Raw genomic sequence first — 19,864 nt, 5'->3', positions numbered from 1 at the left:
ACTTCCAGGTCCTTAAAACGATATTTACTCTTCTTGAATTATAAAATTATATGCTTTTATTTTGGTGAATTACACACACACACACTCACACACACACACACACACACACACACACACACATCTCAAGAGATACTCATACTTTTAAATAGTCCGTGTGCATTTAGATCTGCTCAGATTTTTATCCTGTCCCTATTCCTTTCTATATTATTTTTCTTATGCCTGAAAATACCCTTGAAAAATTTTTTTCAGTATGCATAGATAGTATCTATTTTACTTTTATTTTTAAAGGATCTTTCCAGTGAATGTAGGATTCTAAGTAGATGGTTACTTTCTTTTACCATATTTAAAATATCGTTCCACTGTCTACTGCTTCTCAATTATGCTATTGAGAAGTCAGCTGTCAGTATAACTGTTGTTCTTTTGTAGGCAAGCTGTCTACAGTTTTTAAGACTTTTTTTATAATCTTTAATTCTTGCTGGTACTTATTAAATTTCTTGAATCTATATATTGATATGCTTTAGCAATCCTGGAAAATAATTTAGCTGTTGTATTTTTAAACATTGCCCTGCCCTGTTCTGTCTCTTGGATCCTTCGATGGCTCTGTTGAACCTATGTAAGACATTTATATAAATCCTCTGTGTCTTATTTCATATCTTGATGTCATTTTCATCATTTGATGTCTCATGCTTTTGACCTTTCATTCACTGATTCTCTTTTCTGTTGCACCTAAATTGTCAATGAAGTCATTTGTTGTTTTTTAATTATGATTGCTAGTTTTTTCAGTTTTATAATTTCTATTTTGTGCTTTCCCAAATCTACTATATCAGTTTTTAGATTTTCAGATTGCCTTTTAAAGTTTTCAGGCTTAATTTTTATCTCCTTGAATGAAATAAGCGTAATTGTTTTTACAGGACCTTTCTGATAATTGCAGTATCTGAATTGAGTGTTTCCATTGTCTCTGCTGGTTCTTATGCATGCTGTCTTGTCTCTCCAGGTGTTTGGTCACTTTTGATTGTGTGCTAAGCATGGTATTGTCATAATTGTTAGTAGAAATCATTTGAGCCCTGCAAGTCAGTTTCCTTTGGCTTTTCCCAGGCTTCCATGGACAATAGCAATCTGGGTTTACCTTAAACTAAATTTGGAGTTTGAGATGTTATGGGTCATCCAGATGAATCACAGCCAGGCTGAAAATTTTGAGTATTCATTTACTTTGGCTTCATCTTTTCTTTCAGTTTGCAGCACTCTGAGATCCCAGCCCAAAGTAAGGAGAGTTTACTTGGATTTCATGTTTTTCCACTAGTCCCATTATTTTATCAAAAAGCTTAGTTCAGCATTTTAGCCATCTCTACTGGAGCAACATGTACCATCAGACCAAAAGCCTCTGAGTGGTCTGCGTTCTTGTCCCTGGGTTTCTGTTGCTCCCCAAATATCAGCATGGTAATTCTTTACAACCTTATTTGCTCTTTAATCCTTTTTAAAATTTAGGCTTTACCCTGGCCAGTTTGTTCAGTGAATAGTGTGTTGGCTCGGCATGCAGAAGTCCTGGGTTTGATTCCCAGTCAGGGCACACATAAGAAGCAACCATCTTCTTTTCTCCCCCTTCCTTTGCCCCTTCTCTCCCTCTTCTCCTCCTATGGCCAGAGGCTCGATTGGTTTGAGCATCAGCCCAGGTGCTGAGGATAGTTTGGTTGGTCTAAGCATTACCCTCAGATGCTAAAAATAGCTCAGTTTGTCCAGTGTTGGCCTCAGGCACTGAGGAGAGCTCAGCTGATTCGAGCATTGGCCCCAGATGGCGGTTGCTGGGTGAATCCTGATCAGGGCACATGTGTGAGTCTGTTTCTCTATCTCTTCTCTTCTCACTTAAAAAAAAAAGTTAGGCTTTTTCTCCAGGCTTTTACATTGTCTTTTGGTTTTAGTTTGCTTGGAATTATCCAGACTGCCATTAACTAAGTAGAACCCTCACTGTACTTAAAATTTATCATTTTTCTTACTAATAATTTCCTCCTAAGTATAGAAGACATTATGTACTTTTTAAGACTATTTTAAGTGAATTGATGCATGTAAAACTCCCAAAATAGTACTGTATCTGGTACGTAGGGAATGTTCAAAAAGGTTTATCTAATTTTTCTTCATACTATTGCTGTTGGTTAAAATTGTGTTGTGTAAAACATGGAACTTTGAAGTTAATGAAGTTGCACACTTGCAAAAAGTGTTCTTAGTTTGTAAACTGTCAAAAAATGTAACAAATGTAAGCAATTTTGTATTAGTATAATAAAATCTGCTAATGCTACAATCCTTGAAGTGCAAACAAGTCTGAACCAGCTGCTTTATATTACTCCTGGCTAGAAATATCTCAAATGTAAAATGTAACAAATTAAGTTTATGCCACATATTAATATTCAGGATACGATTTATTTTTGGAAAATCCCAGTTTTGACAGTTCCTCTTATTCTGCCTGCCTCCTCTCATAAACACATTTCTAAATTGTTAGCTAGATTTCTTAAAGGAACCCTAACTAGAATTAATTAGATTTATGTACTCAGCATGACAAAGAGTATTATTTCAATACTTCACATCATTAAAAGGTTTATTGCTTAGGTTTTACTTAAGAAGGAGAATGCAGAATGTCTGTGTTCGAAGCTGAAATGGATTCTCTTCCATTTTTGCTTTTAAACATTCGTAGATGTGGCCGTCATTTTCATCAGAGTGGAAGGGGTGGCCGCCAGGTGCTATGTGGTTATGGTGTCTAAATTAAGATGGATGAGGGAGCAACCAAGTGAAACATGCAATTCCTAGTTTTTAAATGTCTCCTCCCCCCTCCACTCACTGATATTGGCAGTGCAGTTTTATAATGTGAGAAGGCCACACAAAGAGAAGAGAATGAAACCCTATGAAAGTATTATTCATGGAAGGACTCCAAGATGTGGCCCCTTGCCTGTGTGCCTACCCTTTCCACAAATTTCACATGATTTTAGAATGGACTATATACAACATTTGATCATTTTCACATGTTATTTCTCAGAGAGCAACATGCCATATCTATCATATTTTTGAGATCTAAATTATGGATAACGCAAGGTTTCTCTTAGAATGTTGTAACATGATATAAAGTCTATTCAACCAGTTTAAAGTGACATAGCTAGTAAAGAAACCTTTATCAACACCTTAAAGTCTACCATTTAATAAGAATTTACTATATTATCACACATTGATGTATATTTATTGTTTCACTTAATATTCTAAAAGACTCATGAGACTGGTGATAGTACTATTTCATTTTTATCCCTGGGGAAATTGAGGCTTAGTAAAATTTTCCCAAATCCTGTAGGTGTCTATGTGTTTGGTTTTTTTTAATTTTATTTTTTTAAGACTTTATTCATTAGAGAGAAAGAGAAAAGGGGGGAGGAGCAGGAAGCATCAACTCCCATATGTGCCTTGACCAAGCAAGCCTGGGGTTCGGGACCGGTGACCTCAGCATTCCAGGTCAACGCTTTATCCACTGCGCCACCACAGCTCAGGGGTGTATGCCTTGTTAAGCTGCCTGCTTTCTCACCAGTGTGCCACCCTGTTCCCATGTTCTTTAACAGTTTATTTCTATTCTGATTGAAAAAAAGTGATTTTTTATTCACTACTGACTCTTCACTTCCAAGCAGAGTACCACAATGCAAAATAAAGACTTGTTGAATGAACAAATAGATAAGTAAATTAATAGCATATACCATTTTATCATCACTCCTGTGGACTGACAATTACCTCATTATGACTGCAGGAAACCACAGACTACATTTTTATGTTTCTCCTTGTATTAAAAACAAGCATCTATTTCTTGGCAGTAATGGCCATATTCTCTTTTGCCATTAATCTCTTTTCAAAGTTTAATGAAAATAAACATAAGGAAAGTGATTTTTAAGGTAGATTCATTCATGTCTCTGCTGTTACAAAGTGTCATCATTTTACCTGTTACCTTGTCAACATTAATGAATAATTTTCAGAAAAATGTAAGATTCTAGAAACTTGGGCTTAAATAAATAGCGTAAAGATTTTTATTTCTTTCTGCTCAGAAACATTCATTTGTTACATTTGTTACCTAGACATTTTACTCCTTGGAATGTGTTCCTTTAACTGCTCCAGAAATCTGCATCAAGATATAAAATATTACCTTCCATTTGCATAATGTAATTAAGTTTTCAAAGCTGTTTTCCATCACATTTATCATTTTGTTTTTATGTTTCTTTTTACCAGAGCCTTGGAGCATTTTAAATTCATTGTGTCATAATAATAGATAGTTGAATACCATTAAAACATTGGTACTGAGGGATAAGTCTACAGTCTTCATTTGTACAGTGCTATATAAACTGCTTTCACATATATTATCTTAATGGGTCTTGCAACAACCCTGAGAGGGAGATAGAGCAGATATTATGATCTTGATTTTACAGACCAGGACACGGAGCCTTAGAAGTTAATTGACTTGATCCTGAAGGTCATCCAGCTAGTAAGTGGCAAAGCCCAGTCTAGATTCTGGGATTTCTTACTTTTAAGTGAAAAAGACCATATATTGTGTTTTTTACTTCTTGACACTCAGCTATGCATACAATGCATACCTTGTGATACCTTTTTATATCGTGTTACAACATTCTAAGAGAAACCTTTTGTTATCCATAATTTAGATTTCAAAAATATGATAGATATGGCATGTTGCTCTCTGAGAAATAACATGTGAAAATGATCACATGTGTATAGTTTTAGGTATTTTAGTTGACTTTTCATTTGTGATAGCTAATATATTTGATGGAAAAAATGATAAAATTATGTATCACAGCAGATATATATTCTGCTGTGACACATAATTTTATCATATATCAATATATCATACATATATGTTATGTCATATATAGTATAGTTGCTTGATATTTCAGTGTAGAGCTAGCTGTTCTACTGCAGATACCGATACTTAAGTGGTTTTCCAGTGTTTTGTTACTACCACCAATGTGAAATGACCAGCCTTCTACAGAAATCATCTGGCTCATGGGCAAGGATACCTGTAGCATAAACTCTTAGAAGCAGAATGTCTGGATCAAAGGGATGTGCATTTCTTATTGTTCAATATGGTGCTGGATTGCACTGTAGAAAGGTTGGGCAAATTTACACCCCTCCTGCAATACAGGGTTGTTTCCCCACATCCATGCCAAAGCATTGTACTTAAAACATGCCTTCTCTGGTATGTCAAAAGTAGAATTGTACTTTTAAATTGCAAGTCCTTAATTATGTGCAAGGCTGAGCTTCTGCCCTCTTTTAGACTGAATGACCAGCCTCCCAACCACACATACTTTATCCCGAGGATAGAGGGTCAGAGCCTTTCTTCCCTGGAATTGACCTTAGACTTCACGTAGTCCCAGTCCCTCACCTTGCAGACCTGGGAGGTGAGGCACAAAGAAGTGGCGGGTTTGCCAGGGGTCACAGCTCATCTCAACTATATTCTTTACTTAACAATTAACCATTCACTGTCTCTGAGTTAAGTGTGCTTGGAATTCTTTTCCGGCTCCAATAATCCACTGCTTAAGGTGCTAAAAAGGTAAGTGACAGTGTTTGAACTCTGGGGTTTAAGTCCAAATTGAGCAAGACAAGTTTTTCTATATGTCCACAATGGGCGTATCTGATGCAAAAGGCATTCCAAGGAATCAAGACATCAGAGGGCAGTTACCCTTAAGAATAAAGAATCCTCTCTCTTGTGGCACCAGTGAGCAGATTCCAAAGAGATTTCACACATCCTGGGTATAGCAGCTGACGTGATAAAAATACCGCGGCTGATTCGTGTGCAGATGTTTGCCCGTACCTTGCTATTCAAACTGTGCTGTGTTGTTGGTGCTATTTTCTCGCTCTAGCTGCATCCAGTAAATGCGGTGTCCTTCAGAAAAGTGAGCAAGCACACCTCCAGCAGGCTTCTGACTATTTTTCCAAAGAGTCACACTACACCACTGCTTCTTCACAAAAGCTTTCTGACTCCACCTGGGAGCCTTTCTTAAAGTCAGGATAATCACTAGTATCAAGTGCAATAAATCAGGCAAAGACAACTACCACGTGATTTCACTTCTATGTAAAATCTATTGTAAATTTCTTGTGTGAAATCTAAAAAACAAAATAAATGAACAAACAAAAAAGAGCTCATAGATACAGAGAATAAACTGATGCTTGCCCAATAGGTGGGGGTTTGGGGGGATGAGTGAAAGAATTGAAAGAGATTAAGAATTGTCAGTTATCAAAATAGTTCTGGAGATGTAAAGTGTACAGCATAGGGAATACAGTCAATAATATTGTAAGTACTGTGGATGGTGTCAAATGGGTTCACGATTTCTCAGGGTGATCACTCCATAAGGTATATAAATGTCTAACCACTATGCTGTCTACTTCAAACTTACACAATATTGTATGTTTACTGTAATTGAAAAATACATTTAAAATGTTTTAAAAGGAAAAAACTTTTCTGTTTTAAACTTTTTATAACAACCACCAAAAAAGAATCATCACCAATATCAAATACAAATGATTACTGACACCAAAGATTTTTAGAAGTGAAGGAAGCCGCACCTCTGCCAACGGGACTATTGAGGAAATAATTGTGTTGATTGGTTATCGAAGAGATTGCAGTTGGTTTTCCATGGAAGAGCTGATTGATTACCAATGGATGATTTGGTCCTCAGAGAGAATGAATCGTTCCTCCTTGGATGTCTTTCCTCGTACCTTGCTCTACCTCTGATAATGTCCTCTTTAGCACCGGAATCCCCAGCAGGGGGATGCAAGGACAGAAAGGGCAAGTATAGCACCATCTCTTCTTGAGAAGAGAAATATGGGAGGTCTGGACTTGAACACTAGATCTACCATTCACTGACTATGGGCCTTGGAGCAATTCACAGCATTTTCCTGCATGGCCTCTTTATCTTGGAGGATTTTTCTCGGGACACTCCTGTTCTATTGCGAACAAATCCCATCCATTTCAAATTCTTCCCCAGTGTATTTGATAGTCATTCTTTTTTGTTGTTGTTGTTTTTAGACAGAAGGAAGGAGGGACTGCAGATGGGTGGGGGGGGGGTAGACAGGAAAGGAGAGAGATGAGAAGCATCAACTCATGGCTGCAGAACCTTAGTTGTTCATTGATTGCTTTCTCATATGTATATGTCTTGACCAGGGGCCTCTGGCTGAGCCTACAACACCTTGCCCAAGCCAGTGACCTTGGGCTCAAGCCAGCAACCTTAGGCTTCAAACCAGTGACCTTTGGGCTCAAGCCAGTGACCATGGGGTCAAGTCTGTGATCCCACGCTCAAGCTGGCAAGCCTGCATTTGCTCAAGCTGGTGACCTCAGTGTTTCCAGCCTGGGTCCTCAGTGTCCCATGTTGATGCTTTATCTACTATGCCACTGCCTGGTCAGGCTGACAGTCATTCTTTTACAAGTGACAGGGACATGTTAGTCTTAGTAAACCTCATACCATATAGAACAGAATCTTAAGTCTAGCTAGCATTTGTTATCTGCTTACTAACTTTTGCCTAACCTCTGAAGGGACGTATCTGAACATTCTTTATGAGATTACCCAACTTTGTTGAGATGAGGAAGGTTAAGACAGGTAGCAACCTGTCTGCTGGGAAGCTCTTCATAGAATATTGCTTTGTTTCTGTCTCTGCTTTAAAATGGAAGCAAATATCATATTAATTATACTCAGATTTTAGGTATGGGATCTGTGTGGCTTTAAAATGTATAATATAATAGAATATGTATTATTCAGTATAACCTTGCCAGAAAAAAATGTTTTGGTCTTAGTCTAAGTCAAGCAAGTATGGCAAATGTTAGTCCTCAACTCCTATAAATCAGTATGCAATAAATGAGTGTAAATGAGGGAGAAAGTCCTGTGCTAGCTACTTTTCTCTCTCTCTCTCTCTCTCTCTCTCTCTCTCTCTCTCACAAACACACACACACACACACACACACACACACACACACACACACACACGCACACGGATACAACTTTATTTCTGTAACATTAGAAGAAGAAAAGACAGAAGCAAGCCTTGCTTTGATGGTCAGAAGTTAGAGCGGAATGTAAGGGCCAGGGCACAGGCTAGGGCTGCTGTGGTTGGAGCCATGCTAGTTCCATTAGACAGTGCAATAGAAGAAATCCTATCATCTGGCTCTCCCTAGAGAGGAAATACAGGAACTGTAGCCAAGCAACGGACTGAGAGAAACCATCATAAATGTCACCTACATCAAAGCTAAAGAAAGAAAGTCTGCATCCGTGAGCATGTTCTACCTTGTGAAGTGGGTGGGGAAGGAAACTTCCGTTGGTTTCATTTGCTGTACTTTCTTATCCTCTCAGCCAATTCTAGGCTTTTCCTTGTTTAGCTTGTGTTAAATAGAATTAATTTAGTTGGATTCATAGCTATCTATAAATTGCCAAATTTAGTACAAATATCACCCCATGAGAATCCTAAGTGGTAATACTTATGTCTTCAGCTCGGTTGGACTCTACCTTGATCATGAATACTTGAAGATGGGGCACATATACACCATGGTATACTATTCAGCTAGGAGAAATGATGACATTGGATCACTTACAATGGAATGGTGGAGTCTTGGTAGCATTGTGCGGGGTGAAATAAGCGAATCAGAAAAAAACAGGAACTGCAGGATTCCATACATTGGTGGGACATAAAAGCGAGGCTAAGAGGCATGGACAGGAGTGTGGTGGTTACGGGGGGTGGGGGGAGGGAAGGAGGGAGAGGGGGAGGGGGAGGGGTACAGAGAGAACTGGATGGAGGGTGGCGGAGAACGATCTCTCTTCGGGTGATGGGTATGCAACAGAACTAAATGACAAGATAACCTGGAAATGTTTTATTTGAATGTATGTACCCTGATTTATTGATGTCACCCCATTAAAATAAAATAAAAAAAAATAAGGCTTAGATATTTTGGATATCATTCTATTCATACATACTCCATTCATTTTAATTATTCACTTTTTATTTTATTCTCCAAAGACTTGACTGGGGGTGGGGTTGAACACACTATTATGATGTACATGGATGTGTTGTAGAATTGGGCACCTGAAACCTGTATAATTATGTTAACCAATGATACCCCAACAAATTCAATTTAAAAAGAATAAAAATTATTGCCTGACAAAAAATAAATAAATAAATAAATCTGAAAACGAGCATGAGAAAATCCTTCTAGTTCTGCAACTAAAAGTGGTCACAAAGGAAACAAAGTGGCTTCTATTATCTTGTGCCATCAAGTTAGCCTCCAAGGTAAAACTTCCAACAAACACAAAATTTGTCACAATTGGATAAGCCCGGAGCCACGTCTTTGCATTACTTTGGTCAAAAGGACAAGAAATGCACAGTTTAATTTCTATGCCTGTCAGAACTGCTTAGTTCTGTTTTATTTTCTTCATTCAATAGGAGTCCTGTCTTTACTGCATTGTTTTCCAAGTTCAACTCTGGCTTTCAACGGCCAAGGAGAATGAATCTGAACAATACTAAGAGACAAAAGAAAAGTTTGAGAAAGAATCTCACAAGAAGTAACAGAAAGGCAGAGTCAGGGAGGCGGGCGAGGCCAAGGAACTGTAAAAGCTGCTGATAGAAACTGCCCGCCACAAAGGGAGGGAGGATGACAAACTGGCTTTGACAAGCATAGTCCATCAATTTCGCTAGACAATTACAGGATCTGCGGGAGTGTTGTTGGGATGGCTCATTTTCCTGGGGGCCCTCTCCTTCTGAGGACATTCCGGCCTGGGGTGATGACTGCTTGTGCTGTAGACAGCCCACAGAGGAGTCCTGTTTCTATTTTAGCTGCCCCTAATATGACTGTGATCCCAAAATTAGCCACAAAAACAAGATAGGAAACATCCCCCCCCCCCCCCAAATAACCAACTGCTGGCATCCCCCTGGAAAAAGAACTTTTCTTCCCTAGCCAAAATAGAACCTTAAAGGAATTTTTAAACCTCAGTAATTTTCCAGTGCAGGTAGTAGTGACAATTGACTGACAGTAGACAATTATTTAGCGTTAAACCTGAGATTGGACAGCCGCGATCTTATTTGACACCAAGAGCTCAGCTAAGTTCTAGCCTGGTGACTCTGTTCAAGAGTTTTAAAATAGATTAATTGGTTATAAAATTCTTTAACAAAGAAAGCATTGAATATATTGTCAGGAGAAATTATTTCTTTGACAAAAAGCAGACTCCACAGATAGACTTATTAGATTTGATTTTTCTCCTAAAATCAGATTTGTCTGATCAGTTCAACCCCAAAATTCATTGTAATTCTGAGTCTTTACACCATGTAAACCATTCTGTTAACCTGATTTTTTAATAATCCTGAGAAATTTGACTTCACAGGACTGAAACTAAAGTGCAAAACCTTGAACTTCAAAAATCAGCATAAAAATGCCCTGGCCAGTTGGCTCAGTGGTAGAGCATCGGCCTGATGTGTGGAAGTCCCGGGTTCGATTCCCGGCCAGGGCGCACAGGAGAGGCGCCCATCTGCTTCTCCACCCCTCCCCCTCTCCTTCCTCTCTGTCTCTCTCTTCCCCTCCCGCAGCGAGGCTCCATTGGAGCAAAGATGGCCCGGGCGCTGGGGATGGCTCCTTGGCCTCTGCCCTAGGTGCTAGAGTGGCTCTGGTCACGACAGAGCAACGCCCTGGAGGGGCACAGCATCACCCTCTGGTGGGCGTGCCAGGTGGATCCCGGTCTGGCGCATGCGGGAGTCTGTCTGACTGCCTCCCCTTTTCCAGCTTCAGAAAAATACAAAAAAAAAAAAAAATCAGCATAAAAATAAATTAATGTCTTTAAAAAAAATGGAAGTAGGGCATTTTAATTCAGTTTTTTTTGACATTTTTAATGCTCCCTACTCCCTTGCCCAAAATAAAAAGATTGATTAAGCTTTTAGCATTTTTTTGTTACAAAATCCCTCTGTCATCCCTAACCCCACGCATTACTCACCTGCTTATGTTCATTGCTTTCTAATTCTGAAAGATGAAAAAGGAAAATAATTTGTAATAGGCACTTATGACATAGATGAAATTATGTCAATGACTACTCACCATGATCTCATCAAATATCAGATGTCTAGGCCCTGGCCGGTTGGCTCAGTGGTAGAGCATCAGCCCGGCATGTGGATATTCCAGGTTCGAGTCCCAGTTAGGGCACACAGGAGAAGCAACCATCTGCCTCTCCACCACTCCTCTTCCCTCTTCTCTCTCTCTTTCTCTCTCTCTTTTTTCTCTCTCTCTCTCTGTCTTCCCTTCCCACAGCCATGGCTTGATTGATTTGAGTGAGTTGGCCTTAGGCACTAAGGATGGCTCTTTAGCCGCCACCAGAAAACAAAAATGTCTCGGTTGCAACGTCCCCAGATGGGCAGAGCATCGCCCCCTAGTGGGCTTGCTGGGTGGATCCTGGTTCAGGCGCACATGAGAGTCTGTTTCTCTGCCTCCCCTCCTCTCATTAAAAAAAAAAGTCTAATAGTAATAATAATGCTAAAATGTATTTAGTTTTACTATGTGCCAATTACTCTTGTTTGTATTTGCATATATTAGCTTATTTGATCTAAACAACAACCTTATAAGACAAATTAAAAGTTGGGCAGAGAGGACTTAAATAATATGTCCAAATTCACACAATAAGTGGTTAGAGCTGGTCTTTAAGTCCAAGGTCTTACCCTCAACCATTATGCAAAATAATTTTTCAAATGTAAGACTGTGTCATTATGTTTATAAATAGCTAACATCGAGACAAAATAAATACAACTTTTACTCTTTTTATCAAATAAAAATTGTCTACAATACAAAAAATATTTGTCTACAATACAAAATTGGTGGTACAAATAATTATTGTGCTTTTAGATAAGAAAACAGAATGATAAACAGCCTTCGATTTCTCTTACTTACAGAAAGAAGTTATTTGTTTTCATTTTTCTATTATCAGCGTCAGTACTGACAGTTTCCCCCGTGTTATGACCTGTTTTGTCAATCTTATTCCCCACAGACATTTCAAAAGACAAACGCTCTGACTCTAACTTGACAAAAGCAACAGAATTAGAGAGAGAGATTGAGAGGGAGAATGAGAGGGAGAATGAAGAAGGAAGTAAAAGAGGAAGGAAGGAAAAAGGGAAGAAGGAAGGAGGGAGGGAGGGAGGGAATGAGGGAGGGAAGAAGGAAGGAGGGAGGGAGGGGGGAGGGGGAAGGGGGGTTATTCTGCTTTCAGACAGACCCTTTTAGGATACCCCCACCCTCGAGGCCAAAATTATAAGTGCTATACCCTTCTTGTCATTCCTTAATCTATGTATTCATTCACTCTTTCTTTCATTTAAAAAGTATTTATTTCATTCTGTACTGTTTTTATGCTAGTCACTATTGATGAACAAAACCCAACATGACCTCTGTTTTTACAAGGTTTTCATTTTAATGAGGGGGATAAGTATTGCTTAAACAACAATAACATAAAACCCAAGCAAACACATAATCGCAAATTGTGATACACTGCTATTTAGAAACAAATTGTTGATGCTGTGAAACGTGCTAGAAGGACCCGCCTGAACTGGGAAATCCAGGAAGGCTTCATGTTAGTTTCCTGGTCCTGCTGTAACGAATGACCACAAACTGCGTGTCTGAAAACAACAGAAGAGTATTTATTCTCTGTTCATTCTGGAGGCCAGAAGTCTGAGAGCCAGGTATCAACAAGGTGGGTTGTTTTGGGGGGCTCTGATGAGCTCTTTTCCATGCCTCTCTCTCTCAGCTTCTGGTGGTTGTTGCCAATCTTTGGTGTTCCTTGACTTTCAGAGACATCATTCCAATCTTTACCTCCCGTGTGTCTGTCTGTGCGTAAAGTTTCCTTTTCTTACACTGGTTTAGGACTCACCCTATCCAGTATGACCTCAACTTGATTATATCTGTAAAGACCTTGCTTCTAAATACAGTCCCATTCATAGGTGCTAGGATGAGGACTTGGCCATATCTTTTTTTTTTTTTTTTAGGGAACACAAATTAACCTACAACAGCTTCCTTGAGTCCAGTTCATTTGAGCTGAGATTAAAATCTAAGGAAGAGAGGGCCCTGCAAAGGGGATGGGGTGTGTAAAGGTCCTGAGACAGGAGGGAGCATTCTAGCTGATGACTTTAAGGACAGAGACACACACACACAAGGAAATGCAGGTGCAAAGAGACTCGAGGACATGTACTTAACAGGTGTGGCACCCAGGCACCCACGCAGACTTCCCTGGCACAAAGTATGGGCAATCCCAAACCTCACAGTCTTCGTGCTGGTCCAGGCGTTCCTTCTTTGCATCTTGCTAGTCAGCCCACCCCGCCTTGTGCCCTTGAGTAGGAAGAGGGGAAAACAGTTACCTAATTACACTCTGGGTAAGGCGGTGGGGGAGAAAGTCAATGTGGTAGAGCCTCCTTCGGGGCCACGGCGAGGGGCTCTGAAACATGAGCCTGGGGCATGGAAGGGACAACTTGGGTTAGTTACACCCTAGTTTCCTAACAATTTGTGTGAGTTCTCGCTTCTTAGCCCATTTTCTCATCCGTAAAGTGGGGGGGAGTCACATCTGCTTCAGTCTCACTGTGACTATTAAGTGAGATAAAGTGTGTCCCAGCACTTTGTAAACTTATAACATGACTAAGAATGCCGGGTGGTACCAGGACCAGAGGAGATTGATAATCCCTGGCCTTCTACGCCCAGCACAGTTTGTGCAAAACGCCTTCCCAGTAGCAGAAGGAGCAGGACAGGCGGAGGGGGATGTATTAATAGCAGTTTGCAATCTGTATACCGTGGAGGAGGTGACAAGGTTAATAATAACAATCACATTTAATCTGCGTACAGTGGAGAATGTGGGAGCGCTAATATTAATCATTTTAATGACTGAATTTATGTACAGTGGTTTATGGGTACCAGCGAGTTTCTCCTATACAATCTCATGCAATGCTTGTGGCTCCTGAACCCCTTTTTAAAAATAAAACTCACATATCAGGGTGATGGGCCAGTCCGTAAATACAGACTTTATCTGCTGGCACATTGGCAGGAGTGGTTTATCACATTTACGGATCTTGGGAAGGCTGAATGGAGTGAGGCCCTGGGCAAGAGGATGGTGACAAAGGAGAAAGAGGAAGGTGGCAGATTGGCACTCCGGTTATACCCACGTCCCAAAGAAGGCACTGAGGACGGGAGAGAAACTGAAGAAATCCTGTGTTAACCCAGAACCAACCCTGCCCATTCCAAGGGTCTCAGCATTTCCAGTGACAGATCAAAGTATGTAATTGTCTGAGCCGTTCCCAAGGTGCGCTGACAGCCACACAGCTGTGGAGAATGACCTGCAGGCTGGCCCATGGTTGAGATGGGAGGGGGTGGAGCTGCATTCCCCAGGGGATTTGGAGCAAAAGATGTGAAGCATCTAGGAAGCTTCGAGGTGGAACCCATCACCCAGTATAGGCCTCATATACGTATATGTACACAAAGAATTGCGTGTGTGTGTTGTGTGTGTGTGTGTGTGTGTGTGTGTGACATACTTTGTGCTTCATTCATCATCTTGCTCTTTGACTATCAAGTCTTGAAGTGCAGCTAGTGTCATTGGTTCATCAGATCCACGCATGTACTTTTCACTGCTGCATACTAATTTGCAGACTGGACAGATCATTTTACTAAGCCACTTCCTTTTATGTGGACATTGTTCCTAATTTTTCACTATTGCACTGTTGTGCAGGTGTGGGCCTGATCTTTATGAAGTTGCTCATTATTACCTTTTAAGATGCTATATATCAGTATAATTTATGTCTTTACCTTGCTAGTTTTTTGGGTTTTTTTGTATTTTTCTGAAGTTGGAAACAGGGAGGCAGTCAGACAGACTCCCGCATGCTCCCGACCAGGATCCACCCGGCACGCCCACCAGGGGGCGATGCTTTGCCCATCTGGGGCGTCGCTCTGCCGCAATCAGAGCCATTCTAGCGCCTGAGGCAGAGGCCACAGAGCCATCCTCAGCGCCTGGGCAAACTTTGCTCCAATGGAGCCTTGGCTGCGGGAGGGGAAGAGAGAGAGAGGAAGGAGAGGGGGAGGGTGGAGAAGCAGATGGGCGCTTCTCCTGTGTGCCCTGGCCGGGAATCGAACCTGGGACTCCCGCACACCAGGCCGACGCTCTGCCATGGAGCTAACTGGCCAGGGCCACCTTGCTAGTTTTTTGTCGCGCTCTACTAATGTAAACCGCATGAGAGCAGGAATTTTTGTATTGTGTATCCACAGCTGTAGCTCCAGAAGCTAAAACTGCCCTCCAAGAATACTTACTTGGATGGATTCTTATGACAGCATTGTGCCTCTGCAGGTCGTTCTGATTTTTGTCCTCTTAGTGGAGTTAAGCTGTCGAAGGGGCAGGAATAACCACTTTCGTTCTTTCATCTTCAGTGCCTGGCACTCTGCCTTTGTTAGAGTGGGAGCTTAATACATTTCAGAGACACAGTATAGTGGATCTCAGCTCAACCACTGACTGGTAGTAATTATGGCCAAACACCCCTTTTAAAAGATTAATCATAACCTATATCTGGGTCCTCTTACCACCTCGACAGTTTTCACTCTAGCCTTAGCCACTGCCATCTCTCAGCTGGAGTTTTGCTGTGGCCTCCAAATCATCCTTTGTACTTCCACTCTTACGCAGATTCTTCTAGAGTCACCATTGCAGTTGTGAAATGCTAAAACCTCAGTCAGACGGGGCACCTCCTGGCAAAGCCTGCAGTGGGACTTCACTCGGAGTAAAAGCCCAAGCTGATGTGTAATAGCCTGAAAAGCACAGCGCGGTCTGCACACGCTGTGCGTCCATTAACGTCTGCCCTCCCCTTGGCTGCGCTCCCTGCGCTCACCCCTCCAGCCCGCTGGCTTCCTGCAGTTCCTGGAACTCGGATGCCTGTGCTCACTGTGGAGCCCTTGTCCTTGCCCGGCACTCCTGGAATGCTTTCTCCAGGCATCTGCATGGCTCACCGCCTTCCAGCCCGTTAGCCAGATAACACCAACCCAGGCCTTTCCTCATCTCAACTCGCAAGGGCGCCTGGACACTTCCTATCACCTCTGCGCGTCGTGATGATTTTCCGATCCCACTTTGTGATAACCTAGCATGGTAGGTTATTTATTTATTTGTTTATCATGCTCATTATGTGTCTTCCAACTAACAGGTTAGTGCTGTGAGCTGGAGATGTCTGTGTGTTTATTTATTCAGTGCCAAGAACAGTGCTTGGCAGCTATTAAGTGTTTGATACATATTTGTCAAAGAAACTGATTTGATTTTATTTTCCCTTTAATTGGATTTTACTGGGGCAACACTGGTTAACATAATGATACAGGTTTCAGGTGCCCAATTCTGCAGCACATCTCTGTGCACCATAGTGTGTGTTCCCCCAAGTCCAGTCTTGGGCCAGCCTCACTTGTCACGCCACGCCCTCCACCACCTCCCCCTGGCTGGCCGTCCCCAGGCTGGTGTCCGTGTCCGTGAATTTTCTTCTCTCTCTCTTTCATCTTTTTTTTTGCTCTATCTCATCACTGATTTTAAAAGAGAACACTTATTTGACACACGCCCTGCTAAACCCTTTACCTGCATTATTCCGTGTCATTTGTGCCACCACCCTCAGGGAGGTACTGAAATGACGGGAGGAAGGCAGGGTGCCTTACAGTCAGACAGCTTGCGTTAACTCCTTGCTCCGTTGCTGACCAGATCTGGGCCCAAGGTCAACAATCACCCGTGTTCACTAACTTCCCACTACCCCATGTCAGAGAAATCCAGGGAACTATTGACGATTTCTATTATATTTACTACTACTATGGGTTGCATTTTGTCAGACTCCGTATGAAGCAACCAGGTCAACACTGTAAGAAGTGTTTCAACCACAGTCCTAAATTTAGGCTTCAAATCCCACTTTATTTAATTATGTATCTCATGTGATCGTTTAAGACTTAATAGCTATTTTGTGCATTCTGTTTTGCAAGAGTAAAGTACTCCCTTGACTTCCCCTATTTCACACAGGAAAAATATTAACTACTAGATTATAAGTGCCCTGATAAATAGGATGTATCCGTGAAAGTGATTAATGCCATCAGCGTTCAGTGCATTGTTTCAACAATGATGCACAGTCTGGCATTAAATGTTTGTCATACTCTGGATGAGATATATGTTTAGTAGCTTTACACTCTGATTTCTATAGAATAGGACTTGTTTTGAGTCATCTGAGAGTTTTAAAGATAATAATAAATGTGAAAAAGAAAATAATGCCTTTCTGATACTGAAGGAGAAAGTGTCATATAATGTTAAAACAAATGTTTGTAGATCAGGCTGGCCCAATTTAAATTTCGACAGACACATCCTAGGTGCTCAAGAAACAGCTAAATCAATGAATGGCCCATAGACATACAAGCTATATAATGTTGGGCAAACTGAAAATTCTTAATTTCCTTTGTTTAATAGAAAATTGATATCTATACCATAAAGTTGTTATAGTGAGATAATATATGTGTAGCAGTAGGTACCATGGTTGACATATGGCAAGGTGTTACAGAGTTATTATTAAACAATGTTTTCCACCGTGCAGTACAGAATATGGAACCTTCCTCCCTCAAATTTAATGTTTTACCTGAAGTGTAAGAATGAAAATGAGCTTAATAGCTCATATGAAAATGAGTCCCTTCTAAATTCTCTCCTCCTACTCCATCCTCCAATTAATTAATATTCTTGGTATAGCCACAGTTTCTTCCAAGTCTTCTTGTATAATAATTATTCAATTCTTTCTTATTCCCTCAACCACACAATAAATCCTCTCTTATCATTCAAGACTCAGGTCCACTGTCCCTGCGTCCCTGCTGTTAAAAGTGGTCCCTGCCCCCCCCCCCAGCCCCCTGAAGTGGCTCTCCTCTGTGCCCCAGTACTGCCTGGTTTGTCTCTGTTTCAGCATTCATTACATCCTCAGACCCACAGTTTATTATTTACACGTCAGTCCCTCCCAATGGGGAGAGTTGTAGAGAGGATTCATAAATCATACATACATTCAGGGCTGGGCTAGGTGACTTTTAACATGCATCTCAGAGCATTAAAAAGATAATGCTTGTATAAGTAGTTTAGCACAGTGGCCAGCAGGAGTAAATGGTCAATGATAATAATGAGGATGATTAGTAGTAGCGGTAGTATTCATCTGTCACAGTATGAGGTGGGTAAGTAGATGAAGTATAATTATCTATACAAATGCTATTATGTTGTAGAATATTACAGGCCAGGACCCCAGAGCTTTGGAATATCAAAGATTGCTTACTATGCAAAGAGGAAATACTGGCTCTCAGAATCCTCCTTCAGGGTTCATGTGGAGAATAAAAAATCTGAGCCTTTGATACTACTTTTCCTAACAAAACTAGCTATAGAAAGAGTTTAAAACCTTAAATGAGAAATTGTAATTCCTAGTTTCTGTGCCGGGAGATAATAAGTCAAAGAAAGTACCAGGAAAAAGTATGCTTTTCAGATGTAAATTGCTTACACTTGAAAGTGTATTGCTTAAATTTCTGAATAATATCTGGAAGATATTATTAATATCCTACAGAGTTTAAGATGGGGTAAAATAACATTATGATTAAGGCAATGGTTAATGATACCTCCTCCTATTATAGTCCATATTTTGGGAGAACAACATTAATATTTTGTGGGTTTAAGGTGTTCTTTATTCTCGCCAATGAAGATTTCATTTTGGCTCCATTTACATACTTCAACAAACATTTTTATTGTTGAGTACCTACTGTCAGGATGGAAAGTGGTGAACAGGCCCAGGGAAATCTCTGCCATTATGAAGCAAGAAGGGAGAGAGCGATTGAAGGGGAGAAGTTAGTTTCGTAGGTAATGCCATTTCCTTCCCTGAGTGATCTGTATTCTTGAGTCTGTAAGATTCACACAGGAGACACTGGCAGGCAGCCAAGGCTTCCCTGAGAAAGGTAACTTTGATCTAAAAAAAAGAAAAGTGTCTCTAGCGATTTTCAAGAAATGACTATTCAAGGTTCAATCTTACTGGCTCTATGAGAAGGGGCCCCGCATCTATCTGTTCAGAAGGGGTTTGTTCCGATCTCCTTGATTCTGGTTGTGCAGCGTGAACTGGTGTGCTGTGACTCGCTGTGCCTACTGGCTGGTTCTCTCTTCAATAGAAAGGGGAAGCATTGTAGGGTCCAAAGCATCTTAGACTTAGGAGCAGAATCTCTGTCTGCATTAATTCTCACTTTCCAGGAAGTGACTTCAGAAGCACCACTTTATGTTCCAGCCTTACTCCTGGCTTCCGCTGGTTGGTTGTCTGCCTTTCCTTTCTCTTTGCTCCACTTCCCTCAATGCATTCTTCATTTGTCTTCAGAAATGTTATCTTATTCAGAGTCTAGAACAGTTATGATAGAAACCTTGGGAAGGGGGAAGAAAAATATTTATATTAAGTGTAAATTCAGATATCCCCTTATTGACTATTGCTGTTTGAATACTAACCTTTATGTATACACACATGTACTTATCTGCTTTAGTGTCTTAAATCTTACTGTGGTAAAGTGTATTTGTATAAAGTCCTTAGAAATTGTTTGCAGATAAGTTGTGGAAAAAGTTTTTTTAAAACAGATAAGTCAATCAATCAATAATAGATGGCACCTGCCGTCCCTCACATGTGATTTCTCTAAAACGCTGGACTATTTCCGGAACAGCATAGTGGTTGGGTTTCCAGGCTCTGGAGTAAGACTGTCCATGTTACATCCTGACTTTGCTATTTACCACCTATGTAATTTTGCTCAATCACTATATTTTTGGGAGCTTCTTTCTCCTTATCTGTAGTATTTATTATGCTG

General features: G+C 40.6%; 1 protein-coding gene and 1 non-coding gene across 2 annotated transcripts in view; both read left to right on the top strand.

Annotated features, from left to right (window-relative positions):
• Nucleotides 1-19,864, top strand: part of JAKMIP2 (janus kinase and microtubule interacting protein 2) — a 164,716-nt gene that overhangs the window by 59,271 nt on the left and 85,581 nt on the right. The gene's annotated exons all lie outside the window — the stretch shown is intronic.
• On the top strand, nt 10,436-10,511 carry TRNAI-GAU (transfer RNA isoleucine (anticodon GAU)). The gene has a single exon. It is a non-coding gene; the product is annotated as a tRNA-Ile (tRNA).

This window comes from Saccopteryx leptura, chromosome 6 (genome assembly GCF_036850995.1).
Source record: "Saccopteryx leptura isolate mSacLep1 chromosome 6, mSacLep1_pri_phased_curated, whole genome shotgun sequence".
Taxonomy (NCBI): Eukaryota; Metazoa; Chordata; class Mammalia; order Chiroptera; family Emballonuridae; genus Saccopteryx; species Saccopteryx leptura.
Note: the sequence above shows the minus strand (reverse complement) of the source record. Positions and strands in the feature narration are given on the sequence as shown.